A 21,952-nucleotide genomic window follows, 5' to 3' on the forward strand; every position below is an offset into this window, starting at 1 on the left:
CAGACCACGGAGGTCTACTCTTTCCTGTTCAACAAGTAATAGTGTGGTCTATAACTGAACTCACAATATCTCTGAGGTATGCTGGTACAAATAAATTATTGGAGATGCTGATGCTCCCAGACTTTAGAGGTCTAACCAGGAATACAGACCATCTGTGGGTCCTGCTTAGCACTAACACTTGGCCCGGGCCTGGAAAAAGAAATCTCTGCACTCCTAACCTCTACTTATTCCTTCATTCCTGAGGGAGCCTAGGAAAATGGTCACTTTTTGTGTGTGCTACATTCAAAGAGATCAAAAGAACTTTTTTTTCTTTCTTTTCCCAAAGTTTTTATATTTTGTTTTTAACTGCAGTAAACTCTTCCCATATCCCCCCCAACAAAAATGAAAACACATGAAAAGATCCCGAACATCATTAGTTGTGAAGGAAATGCAAATCAAAAGACCAAAATGAGATACATCTTCACCCTCTTCAGGTTCACTTCACCCAAAAATCGGGGAAATAGCATTGTTGGCCAGGGTGTGGAGAGGCTGGAACCCTCCCTCTCTGCTGCTGAGGGTGTTATACATGGTGCAGCCACTGTGGAAACAGTCTAGCAGTTCCTCAAAAAGTTAAACGTAGAATTAACATAAGACCCAGCAATTCTACTCCCGGGCATATACCCAAAAGAACTGGAAATAGCCAACTGTTCCTCAGAAAAGTAAACATAGAGCGACTATGTGACCCAGCAATTCCACTTCGAGGTACATGCCCCCAAAATGAAAACATGTACTCACAAAAACTTGTACGTGACTGTTCATAGCAGCTTCCTCCATAAGATCTGAAAGGTGGAAGCAGCCCAAATGCCCATAACTCATGAGTGGTGGGTACTGTGTGTATGGAATGGATAAATTATATCTATACAATGAAATATTGTATAGCTGAGAAAAGGGGGAAATGCTGATACACCCTTTAACAAGGATGGACCCTGAAAACATTATGCCAAGTGAAAGAAGCCAGACACAGAAGACCAAATATTATATGATGTCATTTATATGAAATACCCAGAACAGGCATATCTATAGAAGCAAAATTATTTAGTGTTTACTTAGATTTGGTGGTCGTTGGGGGAATAGAGCTGTAATAGCTAAGGGGTGAGGAATTTCTCTTTGAGATGATGAAAGTGTTCTAAAATTCCTGTGGTGACAGTTGCACATATCTGAGAATATATCAAAAACCATTGAAATGTACAGTTGAAATTGGCGAGTTACAAGGCACATGAATTATATTTCAATAACGTGTTATAAAAAGAAAAGCAATAAGACATTAAGTTGAAAACAATAATGCTTCTATAGATATGCCTGTTCTGGATATTTCATATAAATGACATCATATAATATTTAATAAACTTACTCAGTAGCTTCTTTTTTCATACGTTTTTATAAAATTACTCAGTAACTTACCTTCTTTGTTCAACATTACATCCTTGTCATTGGACCGATAAATAGACGTCTGTTGATGCTGCTCTTTTTAAATACTATTATAGCATTGACTATTTCATGCTAGAATGTACTATAATTTTTTTTGCCATCCTCCTTATCAGAGGATGTTTGTTTTGTTTCTAGTTCTTTTACTTTTACTAACAATGTTGCAATAAATATCCTTTTTACATTAAAGAGAATTTATTTTATAAAGAACTGAATCTGTAAAGACACCAAGATAGCTTGGTAAGGAGAATCACAGTGTCCTTTCCAGAGAATTTGTCAGAGAAGTATTTTCCATGTATCTGGTGACATTTAGATTCAGCCTTCTAAAGTGATAGATAGGATGGATGGCCCTGGTATGAACCGTTGAGTTTCCTTCCTGATATATACATTATTCAGCAAGACATTTCTTCCCCCATTCCTCTACTACCTTCCCGTTGGGGTAACTGCTCACTGTCATTTAACTGTTCAAAAGCGTTCCCTTTGGTGAAATGAGGTAAGTATATACTTTCATTTCCACACTGTGGGATTTAATTAGCTAATGATGGAGAAATCCTTGGATGAAGAGTGCAGTGGAAGTTCAAAGTAATATTGTTATTATGTTTAGGTATATTTTCAATTTATAAAGTCATATATTCTCATTGATATGGTCAGATACATGACTCCGGGCAAGCGTTACTTCTGGGGGGGGGGGGTGGATAAAAGCCAACTCTTCAGAGATCCAGCACAAAGATATATTTTCCTGTGATCTTCAAGTGGTGCCCGTGTTTGCGACCTCTCTCAACTCAACATTAATGGTAATGGCCTCCATTTGTGCCCCTGCAGAATGTAATCTATTTAATTAAAGTTCCAAAAATGACTCTGACTTTCAGTCCTGCTCTGGCTGGTGATACAGCTGTGCTGGATGTGTCCTGGATCTGTAAATAAAATACTGATTCTAGTCACTTCTACAGAATGCATTTTGATACTGGGGGCTTTTTCAGTGCTGGCCCCATTAAGTTACGTATCTCTAAGGGAAAGCAGGGTAACAGTTAAGGCAAAAAGGCAGTCCACAGCTAACACTGGTAATTTCTTTTAAAAAAATGCTTTGGCCCTCTCCAATTTGTGAAGGTAACCTTACACAGCAATCAGACAGATTAAACACCATGTCATGTTGACTCTGAAATGAAGACAAAAGTCTTGGAATTCTAAAGAACATCTTCTCATGCAGCACATCTCTACAATCGATACACTCTACTGATAGTATTTTAGGACACCTGAGATGGCTAGGACAGACTGGGTCTCAAAGGGACCTTTGGCTGACCACTTGAGGACTTCTCCATCTTGGCTTTTCCATGGGAATTGACCCATGTTATCTGCTTAGTAAGTATTCTGATTGAAAAATGAATGTACTTCCAGATGACACTTAAAATCATGGTACTGGTAGTTTGTTCTGACCATAATTTTTTTACTTACTTATTTATTTATATTATATATATATATATATATATTTTTTTATTGAAGTTCGATTTGCCAACATATATTGTAACACCCAGTGCTCATCCCATCAAGTGCCCTCCTCAGTCCCGTCACCCAGTTACCCCATCCCCCCACCCACCATGACCATAATTTGTTAATCACAAGTGTTTCCCTGCTCTGGGAATTCATATGCTTTGTCTGTTGTTCTGATGTGCACGTGGTTGGCAGAGTAATAGTTCCCCCAAAAGATGTCCACAGCCTAATCCCCAGAACCTATGACTCTCTTTCTTTCATGGCAAAGGAGAATTAAAGTTGCAGATGGAATTAAGGTTGCTAATCAGCTGAGTTTAAAAGGGGGAGATTAACTACCTGAGTGGGCTCAGTGTAATAATCATAAGGGGCTTTAACGGTAGGAAAAAAAAGACAAAAAAAGGAGGTCACAGTGAGGCAGTGTGAGTTTTACTTGCTGTCACTGGCGTTGAAGACTAGGAGAAAGGGGCCAATGGAATGCTGGCAGCTCCAGAACTGGGAAAAGGCAAGAAATGGATTTTCTTCTAGAGTCTGCAGACAGGACATAATCCTGCAGACACCTTGATTTTAGCCCAGGGAGACTCTTGTCAGACTTCTGACCTGCAAAGCTGTGAAATAAAAAACTTTTGTTGTTTTAAGCCAGCAAGTTCATGGTCATTACAACAACACACAGAAAATATACAGTTCCGTTTTTTTTGTTGACTCACTAGAGTTCTGACCCATGCTTTACTTTTCCATATTAAAAGTATCTTCTTACTTTTTAATCTGTCACTTTTTCTATGGTGTCCCTCATTCAACAAAAATCCTTACTTTTGTGGAGTCAAATCTCTCATTTTTAGCTCTCATGGATGGTATTTTTTTGGTATTTTATTTAAAACCCTTGCAGGGCACGTGGGTGGCTCAGTCAGTTAAGCATCTGACTCTGGGTTTTAGCCCAGGTCATGGCCTCAGGGTTGTGAGAACGAGCCCTGTGTCCGGTACCACACTCAGCAGGGAGTCTGTGTGAGATTCTCTCTCTCCCTCTTCTCCAGTCTTTCTCTCACTTTCTCTCTCAAATAAATAAAAATTTTAAAATGCCTTATCTCCATCAAGTTCCAAAACATATTCCTTTCCTTGTTTTGTTAGTGTTATGGCTTAGCTTTTTCCATTTGGGCTTCTCATTCACAGAGAACTTTATCTTTCATATGGTGTAGAGTAGCTTTCTATTGGTTAGGATACTGGCTCAGCTACTTTAACAGGGTCCAAACTATCTGTGGCTTAGGAAAGACAGAAATTTATTTCTCTCTACTAAAGGTCAAGACATCAGCAGACAATCAGATGTGTAGGACCTCAACGTGTGCCCTCCATTTCAGAGTCCAAGTGGCCATTCTAGTATATGTTTTATCTCAAAAGACAAGGAATGTTTTCCTTCTCACTCACTTTCTGATAATTGTATCCAAAGACAGAAAGTTATATTATGTTCTGCTTTAGGGTTGTCTCCAATTTTTTTTTGCTTTACGTACTTTAAATGTCATTTATTCCTGAGTATCTTATAAGTTGCTGGAAGATTTCTATTAATCCTCTAAGTAGAGGATTATCAGTTTTTCCTGTATTTCATTACTTTGCCTGCCATAGAACCATGGTTTCTATCTTTTGTCTTTCAATGTTGTGTCATGGTATAATATTTTGGAAAGAATCTATTTATTAATTAATGATCCAAATATTAGTTTAAATTTCACTGATACCATGAAATGGTATCGATGGAAATAATCAAGCTAATCTGATAGATACATGGAGTCTTCAAAATATGACTGCATTGATACATGGGTAAGTGATGAGACTCCTTTTTTAATTGACAGTAGGCAAGTTTCTTCTGATGCTTATTTTTGAGACTGATTTTAAGAACATAAATGCAATAACAATAGTAGTAAATAAGAGAAAACTAAGCAATTTTTCCACTTTTCCACTAAAATCTACCACAAAACTAAATTATGTTCCTTAGCACCACAGACTATAAGCAAATATCTAGGAGAAGAGTTGAAAGTGGGAGAAGCACAGAAAAAAACTGTGACTGTATGAGTTAAAAAGGGAGGAAGAACTTGAGTAGGCATTTCTCCAAGCAGAAATACAAATGGCAAATAAGCACATGAAAAGATGCTCAAAACACTAATCAATTAGGGAAATTCAAGTTGAAACCACAATGATATATCTCCTCAAACCCATTATGATGGCCATTTTCAAAAACAAAACAGGGGTACCTGGGTGGCTCAGTCAGTTAAGCGTCTACCTTTGGCTCAGGTCATGATTTCAGGATCCTGGGATCCAGGCCCCGCATTGGGCTCCCTGCTCATTGAGGAATCTGCTTCTCCCTCTCTGTCTGCCCCTCCTCCTGCTTGTGTGCTCTCTCTTTCTCTGTCAAATAAATAAAATCATTAAAACAAAACAAAGCAAAAGCACAGAAAATAACAAGCTTTGGCAAAATGTAGAGAAATTGGAAGCCTTGTACATTGTTGGTGGAACTGCAAAATGCTACAGAAAACATATGGCCATTCCTCAAAAAGTTAGACATTCAATTACCAATTCTGCTTCTGGACACATACCGCAAATAAAAAGCTAGAGCTCAAATAGATATTTGTACACACTTGTTCATCCCAACATTATTCAAATAGCCAAATGCAGAAGCAACCCAAGGGTCCATGAATGGATGAGTGAGATGAACAAAATGTGGCTCATATCTACAATGGAAAAGTACTTATCCCTGAAAAGGAATGGAATTCTAACACGTGGCTGGCTGACACTTGAGGATATTATAAGTAAACTAAAGCAGAGACAGAATGAACACTGTATGACTCCACTTACAAGAGCTATCAAATTTACAGAGGCAGGAAGCAGAATGGTGGTTGCCAGGAGCTGGGGGAAGGAGCAGTTCTGTTGAATGGGTACAGAGCTTCAAATTAGGAAGATGATAAAGTTCTGGGGCCGGGTAGTATGATGATTGGACAACAATGTGAATGTGCTCATGCCACTGAGCTACACACTTAAAAACTATTAACTTGGTATACTTTATTAATGTATAATTTACTACAGTTTTAAAGATAAATTTTTAAAAAGAGAGATAAGTTGGAAAAGTGAGAAGAAATGGCCAATGATAGGATCCTATCATGTCTCACATGGTTTCATGATCTTGTCCAAAGGTGACCCTTTACAGTTAAGTAATAAGAAATGAGGCATGAGGACATATCAGTGCAGAGGGACATCCAACCCACATCAGGAACGTGGAAGGGGAGATTGGAATTGCAGAATGTAACACTTCAAAATGAATTTAGATACTGAGTTCATGGTTTAGTTTGTTTGCTTATTCATGTTTTATTTTAAGCCAGTGGCCACAGGTCTCCAGAGTGCCACTCAATCCCTAGCTTTTTTTATAATTTTTGTTTAACTCCCACATGTGAAAGTCCATGGCTTTCATTGGATCCCAAAGCATTCTCTGAACCCCCAGAAACTAAAGAAATGGATCCAGTTCACGCTCACCTTTCTCAGATGAGGAAACTGACAGTAGAAGAAACATGGCTTCAAGCCCAAGGTCACAGAGGTAGTTACAGTAGATCCTGCTTCTCCTTTTCACAGAGGCATTTTGAGTTTCAAGTGACTTCCCCTTTGAGAGTGTTTCCATTTTTAAGCAAGCTCTGCTTGGAACTAGCTGTCCTCAGAACAAAGGAATGGCTTGTAGGGCAACTGGCTCTGCTGGTCCTGCCTTTCGTGATTCCAGTGGGTGTCCTTTCCCGAGGGAGGGAGGGATGAGGGTGACCAAAATAGAAGCAGAGGAAGAGTACAGCCATGGGGGGCAGGGGGCAGGTGCTGGCTGTAACTTTTTGGATGGCCTTGGGTTTAAATGACTCCCCTGAGAAGGTGACAGGAACTAGAACCATTGTACTCATATCACAGAAGGATCTAGCTGCAGGGCTGGGCACAGCATAGTCCAGCTACCCCAGGGAGGACGGAGAGTGATTTGCAGCAGGAACCTTCCCAGAACAAAAGGAGAAGGAAGAAATTTGGGCTTAGCCCAATGACTACAAAGACCAAACAGGCAGTCTAATAAAGCATCAAGGCGGCCAAAGAAATTTAAGCCCTCTTCTTGGCGGGAACCAGCTCTGTGTTAGTAATAAGATCCTTTCTCAGGAAAGCAGGTGCTTTGTAGACGACTGGTCTTAATGAGCACACATCAATAGGTTTGGCTGAAAACCTCACAATACCAAAGAAAAGAATAGTTCAATCAAAGAATGAAGGTGCCATAGCGGCTCAGCAAATGAAAGCACACTGCCCAGAAGCTTTGCACTCTTGTACTAGGTCTCAAAAATGTTGTGCCAGGTGACACAATGCTCAAAAGAAGTGTTAGTTAAATTAGTAGAGTAGAATTATCAACTAATTAAATGGTGGGGCACAGTCTTTCTAGCACAAGGCAGTAGTCAGCAGCAGAGCCTATTCCAATTAGCTAGAAAGAAATGGCATTCATGGAAGGAGGAAGGTGGCAGCTCAGTCTCCCATATGTTTCGACTCTCCACAGTGTCAGTTCAGAGGATCCACTTAGTGATGGGGAGAGACATGTTTTACAAATGTGGAAGATTCCAGCAACAGCTCTTTTTACTATACATGACTATTAATCTGCCTCTTTCAGGCAATGTAGACAGCAAATACAAGACATGCTGCTTTGTTTTTTCTTATAACTGTGAAATGAACATGCAGAAGGTCTGAGGCATAAGAATGAGACTGTTCTGACAATCACCTGTCAATTTGAATTATTTACCCAAGGAGAAATAAAAATTATTTTCCTGTGATGTCAAATGTACAGTTTTCTGCCATTATCATTTTTCAATTATATACTGACTAGGGGCAGCCCGGGTGGCTCAGCGGTTTAGCGCCACCTTCAGTCCAGAGCCTGATCCTGGGGACCCGGGATCGAGTCCCTGCATGGAGCCTGCTTCTCCCTCGGCCTGTGTCTCTGCCTCTCTCTCTCTCTCATGAATAAATAAATAAAATCTTTTAAAAAAACTGTACACTGACTAGTGAGCTATCTGAGGACTGTATATAATAATGTATAGCATGAATAAATTTTAATGGGGACTTAAAAGATATTAAAATCTATATGGCAAAAAAAACCTGATAAGTAGAATATAGACATGATTTGCATTTAACATCATATAAATGAATATTATATGAGCTGCTTGCATGAGAAGTTGCAAAAAAAATTACATGATTGACTGGTGTCCATTTGACATCAAATACAGCAATTTTATTTTTAACATCATAAGAATAAACATACAATAAGTTCTCAAAGAGGATGCATCATAAATAATCCAATCTGGCTATTTTAACTACCAAAATAATTCAAGGTCTGGATTTTTAAAAATTATATATTCAGAGTTTTCACAGTAGAAGTAGTCATTGTTGTTAAAGACATGTTTGAAATTATAAAAAGGTAGAAAAAGAAAAATTACGTTGTACTTTTACTTTAGGACTTTTACAGGTGTCTTTGCTTATTTGGGGCACAGAGTCATAGTTTTATAGTGAAAATGATTTGGTATTCTTATTTTTTTCCTTAAATAAAAATCATCTTCCAATGCTATTATGCCCTACTTCCAACAATGACTTCTGCTATTATATATACCATACTTTCTAAATTGCAAGTTAATAGTCACACATTCCCACTAATTGTTTATTATTTATAATGTCATCAAAAAATACTTAGGAATCAATTTAACAAAATAAATGTAAGACTTATAGTCTGAAAATTACAAAACACAATTGAAAAAAATATTTTTAAGACCTAAATAAACGGAGAGACATCCTGTGTCATGAATTGGAAGACTCCGTATCATTAAGATGGCAATACTCCCAAACTGAGCAATAGATGCAACACAATCCTTCATGAAATCCCAGCTGCCCTTTCCACAGAAGTAGACAAAGTTGATCCTAAAGTTCACTGAACAGAAAGGACCACAGACACAATTAAGATGCTAAATCAGATGGTTATTAATTAATTACAAACACACAGTGAGACACTCTGTGGGGGGAAACAGAATAGTTCAACCTAGCATAGAGTACAAAAGGGGTAAAAGATGATCCTCTCTGATTCTTGAATATTGGGATTCCCTTGTCTCTCTCTCTCTCTCTCTCTCTCTCTCTCTCTCTCTCTCTCCTCTTCCTCTTCCTCTTCCTCCTCCCCTCCTCCCCCTCCCTCTATTCCTCCATCCCTCTCCCCACTACCTCCCTCATTCTGTCACAGGTACCAGAGTTGAGGTTGAGAAGTTAAGTCGGAAGTGCCTAGGATCAATAAATAACACGCACTGGCTCCTTTGGAAGGCAGGGCAAGTTCTTCTGGCATCAGCTGTACATGGCCAGCTGGCCTGCTGAAGAGCCATGGTTTTGTCTGCCTTTCTTAACCCAAGCACCATGGGGCCACAATGAGTCCAAATGAGTGGCCAACTTAAGGATGATTAACTGTCAACTCAGAAGTGACAGGATCTATACCTTATGACTTGGCTGCCTCATATTTTTCTTTCCATAAACAAACATTTTTGCTTTCATCTTATTTATTATATATATAATATGTCTTGAATGTTACTAATATATTACCTATATTTAACATATCTGGTGAATTCTGCTCATGTTTTTCAAGCTACTTCTTTACTCATTTTCTATCTTTAGCACATCTTATGAATTTTATCTATAACTCATAAGCTGTTAGCTTATATATTAGTTATGCTTAACACGAGTTTCATCCATCCCATCTGTGATAGTTAATTTTATGTGTCAACTTAACTAGGCTAAAGGATGCCCTGATGGCTGGTAAAACATTATACCTGAATGTGTCTGCAAGACTGTCTCTGGAAAAGATGAGCATTTAAATCTGTAGACTCAGTATAAAAAAGATCCATCATCAGTGAGGTGGCATCATTCATTCAATTCCTTGAGGGCCAGAATAGAAATAGAATAGCATAGAAAAGGTAGAGGAAGAGTGGATTTGCTCTCTCTGCTTAGCTGGGACATCCCTCTTCTGCCTTCAGATATCAATACCTGTGCTCCTGGTTCTTGGGCTTTCAGACTCAGACTGAGACTTACACCCCCCATTCTCAGACCTTTGGGTCCAGACTGAATTGTATCAGTGGCTTTCCTGGTTCTCCAGCTTTCAGACAGCAGTTTGTAACTACATGAGCCAACTCCTATTGGCTCTGTTTCTCTGGAAAACCCTGACTAATACACCATTTGCCTTTCCGGTCTTCTGTTATGGAATTAAATATTTCATCAATAATACAACAAACACATTATAAAGATTGAGAAAAATTACTGGGTTTAGTCAATTTTTAGGGCATTCTCATATTATTCTCTCCTTACAAAATATTATAAATTTTAGCCATTTGATCTTCCAAGCAAATGTGAACCTTTGTAAAATACTAGCCCTATCTGTTGACTGATTGTTATAGTTGAGCTATTTTCATCCCTTGCCTCCTAATACAACTGTAACAGTGAAGAGACAGAAATGACAAGTTATTTTAACAGACAATTTAACATAAAGGATCAATAACTAGATACAAAGAATTATTAACTATGTTTTGAAGGTCTGAAAAGGTAAAACAGGAAACACTAAAGCACCAGGGAGGTAATAAAACTTCGGGAAGAAGATGGTCCTTTCCTTTTGGGAGAACTAAAGAGAAACTTGGAGAATTGAATCCCAGACCTCTGAGAAGATGGTGCCCCATGACACTGGAACCCCAACTTTTCTGAGCTGGTGTCTCTTAAGGTGGCACTTTTTCTTTAAGTAAGCTCTATACCCAACATGGAGCTCAAACTCATGACCCTGAGATCGAGTCACATGTTCTACTGACTGAGCCACCCAGATGCCCCAAGGTAGTACTTTGATTTTAGTTCTTCATGGGTTATAAAACCTGCAAAATGGATTCACCTTCTGCCCCAAGGATCAGCTTCTGCTGCTGGAGTGAAGAAACAGGGCTTGGGGGTTGCTCACAGCTTCCTGTCTAGAAGTCCCCAGGAAGGAGAAGCCCTCCTCTCTAGCCCTGCATCCTCCCTCCAGGCCTCCTCATGGGCATAACCCACAGGGAACAAGTTGGCAGAGCAGATATGTGGTTTGCAGACACCCAGCCCCCCTGTCACAAAGCCTAGCAGAGGGGGTGGTTTGGAGCTAAGGGCCAATGACTTAGTAACTGTCACCGCAACCCTGTCCAATGTAGTTAGATAATTTGTTTTGTGTCATTATTACTGGAAAACAGGTGGCAATTCCCCACTGACATCAGAACTACATATGAACTGAAGATACAAAGACCAGTTTTTATTTCTATGTGTGACAAACTGGAATTCTATTCCAGGTGAAACTTAAGAGTCAGTCTCAAAAGGAGTAACAGACATTTCTTCTTTGAATGGGGAAACTATCCTGAATTATCAGTTAATGGTCAAAACTTTATCCTCCTGAATGTTTAATTTATAACCCATGTCTCCTTCAGATTTTCAGAAAGATCTATTCAGTGGTTCCTGCTAGGATATAATGATAAGATCTTTCAAAGTGTTAACACCTCTAGTAACTATCCCTATTCTCTACACATCTATAAGGGTCACTCTCAATTGCCATGTGCCTTTTTACGTCTATCCCATTGGGTATAAATGTATCTATAAAATTCTACTGAAACACTTAAACAATGCTTCAAAATAAGCTCCATTCGCCTAGAAGTATTATGCTAAGTGAAAGAGGTCAGAGAAAGACAAGTACCATATGATTTTGCTTATATGTGGAATCTAAAAAGCAAGACAAGTGAACAAACAAAATAACACAGAAACACTCAAAGATACAGACAACAAACTGGTAGTTGCCAAAAGGGAGACTTTTCAAAAGTGAAAAGAATTAAGAGGGGCAGCCTGGGTGGCTCAGTGGTTTAGCGCCACCTTCAGCCCAGGGCATGATCCTGGAGACCCGGGATTGAGTCCCATGTGGGGCTCCCTGCATGGAGCCTGCTTCTCCCTCTGCCTGTGTCTCTGTCTCTCTCTGTCTCTCTCTGTGTGTCTCATGAATAAGTAAATAAAATCTTAAAAAATAATAATAATAATAATTAAGAGGTACAAATTTCCAGTTATAAAATAAATAAGTCATGGGGATAAAAAGTACAACATAGGGAATACAGTCAATTATAGTTTAATAACTTTGCATGATGACAGATGATGTGATATGATTTGTAAGAGATACATATTGGGGCGCCTGGGTGGCTCAGTCAACTAAGCATCTGATTCTTGATTTTGGCTCAGGTCATGATCTCAGAGTCATGAGGCCAAGCCAGCATGGAGTCTGCTTGTCCCTCTCCCCCTACTCCTTGTCTGTTCATGCTCTCACTTTCTCTCAACTAAATAAGAAACATCTTTAAAGAAAAGAAAATAAATATATATTTAGTCAGATGACCAAAGTATATTTCTTACATATATTTGATCTACATTCAGTTACTGAAAATGCCCCAGAGCATAAAGGTGAAATGAATGTCTTAATAATAAGGCAACTTTTGGACTCTACCCAAGGATGGAGGTTAGTTGCCAGGAGGACTAACCCTGAGATTAGAAGGTTAGAACTTTCAGTCTCATCCCCTGACCTCCAGGGTGAGGAAAGGGCTGGAGATTGAATCAGACAATGGCTAATAACAATCACGATTATGCAATGAAGCCTCCATAAAGACCCAAGAGGACTGGATGTGCAAGCTTCCAGGTTGGTGAACCTGTGGAGATATGGGGAGAGTGGCTCGCCTGGAGAGGGCAGGGAAGCTCTGCACTCAATCCCTGTCACTTGTGCTGTGTATCTCTTCATCTGACTGTTGATCTGTATCTTCCTTTTATCATTTCCTTCAATTAAACTGGGAAACATGAGTGTTTCCCTGACCTCTGTGAGCTGCTCTAACAAATGACAGGAACCTAAGGAGGAGGTTGTTGGAACCTTGAATTTGTAGCTGGTTGGTCAGAAGCACAGGTAACAGCCTGAGGTTTGAGACTGGCCTCTAAAGTGGGGATAGGGGGACAAGTCTTGTAGGACTGACCTTGAACCCGTGGAATCCAATGCCATCTCCAGGTAGACAGTGTCAGAGTTGAGTTGAATTCGGTTGAATTCCTGGACATACTGCTGGTACCCAAGAATTGTTTGGTATTGGGGATGTGGAAGGAATATCCCTAGAAAGTTGAAATCAAGTCCAGGAACCTGAAAAGAGATAGTAACTAGATCTATCATGGTGATCTTTTTGTACTGTATGTAAGTATCAAGTCACTATGTTGTAACCAGAAATGAATATAGTATTGTAAGTCAACTATCCTTCAATTAAAAAAATTGGAAGAATTTTTTTTAAAAAGCAAAAACTGGCTCCATTCAAGGAATATTATTATACTGGTTATGTGTAGTTATTTCCAAAGAGCAAAACTCAGTTTAACTATCAAGGGAATTATACCAATATCATTAAGCACAGATGTACATATTGAATAGTTTTTGAATATCAGTAGAAATTCAAGACTATATTGAAGTTTTAATAATTCATCAGAAATATGCAATGTTAATGAAGCCCAATATATTCTGTATGACTTGTTATACACAGCAGGGGTATAGAAAAGAGCACATCACACTATGTAAATGAGACCATAGAGTTGGGAAAAAAAAACAGTACTCATTGTGGTAACACTTTCCCTGTTTTAATTTTAAGGAAGTTTGCATCATATTATTAAAAGCTAAATAAAACTAAACATTATAATTGATCACAAAGAAGAATGAACTGCATTCTCTACTTACTAGAAAATATTTTCAAAGTAAAATTATTAATGAAGATATACTTCGATTTTATATATATCATCTAAAAAATAATTTTAAAACCCCTGCAGTAATAGAAGAATATTCAGGAATTGTTTACCATAGCAAAAGATACTGTTTTGGGGAAGAATATAATTTTAACCATGACAAGTAGTTTCTTTATCAATATATATTTTAAAAAAAACAAGTTTTTTTTTTAAAGATTTTATTTATTTATTCATGAGAGACAGAGAGAGAAAGAGAGGTAGAGACACAAGTAGAGGGAGAAGCAGGCTCCACGCAGGGAGCCCGACGGGGGACTTGATCCAGGTCTCCAGGATCAGGCCCTGGGCTGAAGGCGGCGCTAAACTGCTGAGCCGTCCGGGCTGCCCTGTCAAAATATTTTTTAAAAGATACATGTCCAGATTTTAACCATTTTGTATTATATATTTCTCAATTCACTCATTCAAAACTTTTTTTTTTTCCAAGAAATAACAAAAACTAGTTGTTGCCTCTGCCCAAATGGAATTTGGATTCAGTCATTCTGGAATTTTAACTCTACCCATCATGTGCTTTCATCTTTTTTCGTGCAATCTTGGAACAGTTACTGGCCTGAGAAAGTAACTGATTTCAGGTTGAGATGTAATATTTACAAATTTTGTCACAATGGTAACATCTGGCTAAGCCATCTCACCTTAGTGAGCAAGTGCCTAGGGTATGTTATCTATTTAAATAACACTTTCAACCACTGTTTATAGAATACACACAGGGTTATAGGAAAGGTTACAGCACTTTTCTGGATAAGAAAAGCCAAACAAGAATTTCTTGGTCGGACTGTATCCTTGATTGAATTCACCAGATCATAGTCAACAGATAATTTACTGAGCCACAGAAAGAAGGAAAGAAAGAAAGAAAGAAAGAAAGAAAGAAAGAAAGAAAGAAAGAAAGAAAGAAAGAAAGAAAGAAAGAAAAGACTTGGGATCCCTGGGTGGCGCAGCGGTTTAGCACCTGCCTTTGGCCCGGGCGCGATCCTGGAGATCCGGAATCGAATCCCACATCAGGCTCCCGGTGCATGGAGCCTGCTTCTCTCTCTGCCTCTCTCTCTCTCACTGTGTTCCTATCATAAATAAATAAAAATTAAAAAAAAAAAAAAGAAAGAAAAGACTTTTCTTCTGTTTGTATCTATTCGATTTAATTAGTTTTTGGTCCTTGTGGTTGCTGTAGGAAGTTTTCAGAACTTGTTACTGCTAATTAAGTTTTAGTCTGAAGACATAAACATACACAGTGATTGTGCCAACAGGTGGGAAAGGTTTATTTTGGATACCTTAAAGATGGTACTTCTTTTACAATCAGAAATTTCTTGCAATTTTCAGATGACTGATCAACATGCAGGTTGCTAAACCATAACAGCACAGTGAGTAGAAAAAACATATTCAGTTCAGCAATGAATGAAGCACCAGGATTTCAAGAAGCTTTATGGAATGATTATTAAATTCACAGAAAGACTCTCCATTTTGAAAATGCTCATTTTTGCTAATAACTATGACTTAAAGTGACCATATGTGTCCGGTCTACGAAGTAATCCTGTAATTAATCTCCACGATTTTATGAGGAGGTTGTTCACACAAGAGGAGAATGAGTTAAAAAGCTAATGACAGTTGTCTAAGATCACACAACCATTAAATGGCACAGTCTCATTCTTCCCATAGAAGCACCTCAGAGCTAGTTTTTCTTAGAACAATTATTTTCCCACAGTTTCAAGGGGCCATTCCACAAAGTTAAAATTGTAAAAAATCTGGAACATCCAGGAGCCAGAGAATCGTTTGATTCAAAGCCTGATGGTGAGCCTAATGCTAAGAACCTGAGAGACCAAAATAACTCATGGCTTTGTTTTTGGCATCTCCAGCAGCAGAAGCACCATTCATTTGTACCTGTAACCCCCCAACAGTGCCCAATCCAGCCACACGCTAGAGACCTTTCCATAGATGTTCCCTCCGTGACTCTCAAATTCCAAAGTTGACCCTCCTATGCCCAGTTTCCTCTTTAGCTGTCAACTTAATCTCTGCTAAGGTTTCGGGTAATATTGTTGAGGCTGGTTATTATTAGCTCACATGCTCATTTGCACACCCAGAAGGCCTAGAAACTAAACTTCTGAGGCATCTTCAGTATCAACCACTGTACCTGACACGTATAGAATGGATAAATAGAGGAACGGATAGGCGAATGAATGAAAGTATGTCACAATGACAGGACAAAAGTTATTATTTGGGATTCATTCTAAGTGTAGTGTGGCAACCGAGTCTAGGGAGAGAAGAACCGTCTCTACTGCGTGTTGTTCTCCATCTCTTCTGGTCATTTTCTCATTTTTTTCTGCTGGGACTCTCAGATGAGGACACCATGCTCAACTACCTCTCTTTTTCCCCCCACCTAACACATGTACCCTCCTATTAATAAGGGAGTTAGTACAAAAAAACAGCCTATCTCTCCTAATCTGTGGTGTGCTGGAAAATGCTGAATAAATGCAGAGAATGGGAGGAAAGGCAGTAAAACGCATAACTAGGCTCAGACTTCTGAGATGACTTAGGAGCCTAAAATTGTAGAACCTTTGTAAGGCCTTTGTAAGTTATCTAATCAATGCTTTCTCTATTTTACAAGGAATACCTGAGATCCAGCAAGAAGCAAGTCCTTGAGGTTGCAGAGTTAGTGGCAGAGCTAGGACCAGAAACCACATCATGCTCTCCTCATCCCTATGGGTCGTTCCAAAGCATTGGTCCATGGATCCAGCTCATAGGAGTCATCTTTCCACAGCATATCAAAAAAGAAAACAAGTGTGTTCACTTATTCTCACTTATTTAGCACTTCTCTCCCTCATAAATAACATAATATGGAATGACCCATTCTCCTCACTTTGAAGAATATTCTAATTCCATACCATTAGGTAGTGTGGTTATCATTATTGTTCTAATTAAAGTAAAAACCAGGTCTGAGATGAAATCAATTGCCAAGATGGAAAAGAAATAAAGATAAACCACTATCTTTCCTCGACTATAAGTAATGTAAGGATAAGTCCCCCACTGGTATTTTTCGAGACTCTAAGGCAGGTTTTTTTTTTTTAAAGATTTATTTATTTATGATAGACATAGAGAGAGAGGCAGAGACACAGGCAGAGGGAGAAGCAGGCTCCATGCCGGGAGCCCAATGCAGGACTCGATCCCCGGACTCCAGAAACACACACTGGGCCAAAGGCAGGCGCTAAACCACTGAGCCAGCCAGGGATGCCCTCTAAGGCAGTTTTATGCCTTCACCAGAGAAAGTAAGGATCGGAATCCGCCAAAGTAGGTGTGAGAATTCCAGAGGTTTTCTTTCCTGGCAATCACTTACAATTTACAAAAAAAAAAAAGCCAGGTATTCACTTTTGCCCTTTCCGTCGACATTCCTTCTGGTCAGACGCACATCTACTTAGTTCATAAAGAACAGATTGCTGAAGTCAAAAGATCTGAACTCAAGATCTAGCTCTTGAGTCTGGACTGGGACACTTGACATCTCTTCCATATCCATCTACTGAGTGGAAATGATATGAACATTCCTTATTTTTCAGTATCAGGGAAGTCAAAAGTGGTGATGCATGAGAAAAGATGTGGTAAGTACACTGGTTTATTATTCAGCAATACATCCTCCAGAGAGGAAAAGTGATGTGCTTAAAATAGACCAGCCTTTAGTGAATAAGTCAAGGTTGTTTTGGTGATAACTGGCTTGTGAAGTATACTAGTTCTCAATTTTGAAAATTGATTACAGAGAAGAAAAGCAGATACAATGTCTGTCTGAACTAGAGATCACCATTAGGCCAGGGAACTTTCAATTTGCCAAATACAGGCAAACAGTAACTTCCTCGGATGTTTTTAAATTTCACAGAGATCATACAAAAATAGGTTTTTGAGAAACTGCATTTTTTTTTTAAGATTGTGTCTATTTATTTGGCAGGGTTGTGGGGAGAGCACAAGCAGGGGGAAGGGCAGAGGGAGAGGGAGAAGCAGGCTCCAGGCTGATCAGGGAGCCCGATTTGGGTCTTGATCCCAGGACCCCAGGATGATGACCTGAGCCGAAGGCTGATGCTTAACCAACTGAGCCCCCCGGGTGCCCCCCAGATTGCATTGTTTTTAACAATCTGGTTGATTTATTACTTTCTCCACAATTATTATGCTTTTAGGTTTAAAAAGGTTAGAGAGGGACACCTGGGTAGCTCAGTGGTTGAGTGTCTGCCTTTGGCTCAGGGTGTGATCCCTCTGCCTATGTCTCTGTCTCTTTCTGTGCCTCTCATGAATAAATAAATAAAATCTTTTAAAAAATAAAAATATTGGAGAAAAGTGAAGAAAATAAATATGTGAGGCTTACAAACCTCTGCGTAAATATGTGTTGAGTATTGCAAGGTCCCTCTGCGTTCTCTCCATTGTACTTGGTGTCACTTATGGGAAGAGCTGAAACCCCTGGATTTCCCTGTCACAGTCACTTAAATTCCGTGGCTGTTTGCAATAAGCTTTTCATGGCTTATTCACATTTCTTCGCACAAGGTAACAAGGTGGTGAACAAGTATTGTTTTTAACTGAAGAGTTGTCTCTCAATAGAGTATTGAATTCAATTGCTATTGAGTATTTGAAGAAGGAGAGTCATCTTCTCAAAGTTTCAATGAGGGTACTCGCTCCACGGAACTAGATTTTCCAGTTGGAAGTATTTATCAGTGTGGGCACAGGATCCTATTGTGCGAGGGTGTTTATTTTACTGCAGAAAAAGACATCTTTCACTTGGAAAGCGTTCGCCTTTTTCCTGAAGCAAGCTAAATTTGGTAACACACGGTAAAAATAAAATAAGTTCTTCGTGTGGAGCTGCCAGGTGTATGTATGCTGTCTACTAAGACTTTAATCACTGTATATTTTAATGGCCTGTCCTTATTTTTTCCACTCTGGGACCTACATGCCAAAGTGCCTGGCTGAGAAGTATCCCGTATATATTTTAATGAATATCAGTGCTGACTAGTCTCTGTTTTTTTTTTTAAAAAAAAGATATTTTATTTTTGCCAAATGGAAGAATTGCATAAACCATTGTGACAAATGCTGTGTGAGAAACCTTCCCCCATGCATGTCCTTGCTACCCTTCCTTGGGTTGCATTCCATTATCAGGGACCCTCATCAGTTCCGGGTTGGGATGGGGATGGAGGCTGACCCTCCACTGGTCACTCCACCAGGGGTTGGTGGCTTGGTGGATGCAAGGCCGGCCAATGAGACAAGAAGGATCTATGGGGGACTCATTCTGAAGTAGGATACCAGAAGGAATGTGCTCTTCACTGTCCAACCAGCCCCTGGATACTTTTGTATGAGCACGTGATGTTTGCAGCTACTGCAGCCACCTTGTGACCATGGGGAATGGCAGGAGGTGGCTCAATGCTGTCAGGAAGGCAGAACAGAAAGATGAAATCATTTCCCTCCACAATGTAAGCCTCTGGCTTAATGACCAGGGAACCCCCCTTCCCTCCAGACTTCTTGCTATGGAAGTTTCCCCTTAACTTTTGAGCTGAGTGCTCTGTTAGTTTTAGACAATGCTGTCATAGCTGACATTTGATATCACTAACAATCGATTCGTTAATTTTTTTTTTAAAGATTTGTTTATCTGAGACAGAGAGAGATCTCAGAGGGTGGAGAGGAGGGGCAGAGGGAGAGAGAGAATCTCAAGCAGACTCTCCACAGAGCAGAGTCCCGCTCAGTGACCCTGAGATCTCATGACCCTGAGGTCATGACCCAAGATCACAACCTGAGCCGAAACCAAGAGTTCAGCACTGAAAGGACTACACTACCCAGACAGCCCAACCATCGATTAGTTGATTGATTTTTGGAGTGGAATACTAGATGTTCAGAGCTTACCTTCATAAATCATTACCCTGTCCTGGTCCTAGCTCTAACAGGACATCAACCTAATACTAAGTGGGGGGCGGGTGACGTTTTTTCCCCCTCAATCCAGTGTAGACAGGCATATACCAAGAACCTTTACCATGAAGATAAGAAGTAGAGACAGATTTTTCCTTTTCCAGTCTGCCAAGCGCCTGCCTCTTCCAAACTCTTCAGTCCTTATAGGCAGCGTGGGTACCTGGAGTGCTGTGACACCACCACCACTCCTGCAGAAGGGAAACAAGATGGTGCATATGTCAGTATGCAGAGGGGAGGCCTCGTCCTGCTGGATGCCAACTTCTGTTTTCCATGCTGCCGCTGCATTGCCATTCCTATTGATAAAGTTGTCTATTGGGATCCATAGGCCCACGTTTAAACCTAAGGCAGCCTGCAGTTACTGGAAATGCCTGTCAAGGAAAGCTAGCACGGACCAATTACAATCCACCTGCTTAGCTTTAGCTAGCTTACTTTACCCTAGAAAACAGGCTGTGCTGCCTTCCAAGGAAATCCTGCCCTCCTAGCACATCATACCCTGTTTCTCCGATGCCTCTTCTGAAGCCCTATAAAACTCACTCTTGACACAAAGGGCCCCAGAATGGTGTTCCACTGCTTGTGAGGCACAGCATTCCCCTAACCCATGCATTACTTCACCTTGGATAAAGGACATCAGAGTTGCTGCTAAACTGTGGATTTGTCATTTGCAACTATTCAGTTCTGCCTTGTTTCAGACTCAAATCCTTAGTGGACCTGGATGACACGCTGATCACGTTCACTCTACGTCTGAAACTGTACATTTGCCTCTTTTATCTAGATTTGATTTCTGCTAAGACTTGATAACCAGACTGGCCAGAGTAGGTAAAAGAACTTGAATTTAATTTAGATGGGATGAGAAACCACCATCTGCTTTTAAATGGGAGAAACCTGACCCAGAGAAGCAGCTGATTGCCCACCCGTCTGGTTTCAATTGCTTACCTGTCCCGTCCCTCTGGACCTTGGAGTTTGTGGCTCTTAGTGTCAGAAGAAGCAGGGCTGGGAAGTCAACCCTGAGTCCAATACTAGCTTGAAAGCATGGTAGCGTTAAGTAATGGGCAAAACCACTTAACGTTTTTCAACCACAATCCTATTTAAGTCTGGGTGATGGAAACGAAGTATAGGCAGCGGAAATCAAATCACAGAGTCCTCCATTCCCATCACCAATAAAAAGTGAGTGGAAGAAATGGTTGAAAGAAAAAGGTAAAACACACCTGCAATGATCAAAAAGAGCATGACATCATGACAAAGGGCAGCAGTTTAGTTAATAAGCAAATCCTGGTGAAACTCCCACTAGACTCATCAAGAGTCAGAAGTCTTGCGAGTATATCTCAAAAAGGGAGAAATGTATTCTGGGGATATCTTTACCTTCTTCTGCCATATGGGTGTGTGTGTGTGTGTGTGTGTGTGTGTGTGTGTGTGTGTAGGGGGTTGACCTCTGGGAGGATTTAATGTAATAATAAAATGGTAGGGGGAAGGAGGGGCTTGGCTCCCTGCCTGAAGCAGAGGCTTCAGGGTGCTGGCTTGGGAACCACCGAATCCTGGGGCCGGCTCCGCAAGGATACAGCATCCTTCATGCTTTCTCTCTCTCTGGGTCAAGGGCACACTTGGGTAGGGAGTTAGCAGAGGCTGAAAAGAGAGAGTAAAACTCAGTAGATTCTGTTTATAAACCAGTCCCTTTGGCCGTCTTAAATAACCCGACTTGTCAGGACCAAAAATTGAATCTGGGGTAAAAAATCTCTTTGGAGGGCGCATACAATAAATAAATGAAGGCATGGGACAACTCCTACTTGAGCATCAAGAGCCTTTGCAACAGCTGCTCTTTCATTAGAATAAGCAAGAAATGATTTCCTATCCATTTCAGCTTTATTAATTACGTCAAGGGCAGAAGCATCAATACTCAGTGGTAGGATTTTATTACAAGGGCAGAGCAGCGCATCCTGCATACTTTCCGAAGGTGTGCCCTTGCTAGCCAAACCCGGCGAGGGTGTGGTACAGCCCGCACTCCCTGTGCACTTACAGGCTTATAAAAACAAAGGCATTGGGGCGCACTTCATTCACAGACAGTGGAAAACTCGCAGATTAGTGGGTTACTTACTCTGAACTTCAGACTGGAGCCAGAAACAAACAGAAAAATAGGCTCACTCAGAATTTTGAAGTAATTCTTTCTTAAAAGGCTTTTTTCCTCTCCCCTGCTTAACAATGATCTGTTTCTTTATTCAAATTTGTAGAGCATTGTCAT

The sequence above is a fragment of the Vulpes vulpes genome, chromosome 5 (genome assembly GCF_048418805.1).
Source record: "Vulpes vulpes isolate BD-2025 chromosome 5, VulVul3, whole genome shotgun sequence".
NCBI classification, from domain to species: Eukaryota; Metazoa; Chordata; class Mammalia; order Carnivora; family Canidae; genus Vulpes; species Vulpes vulpes.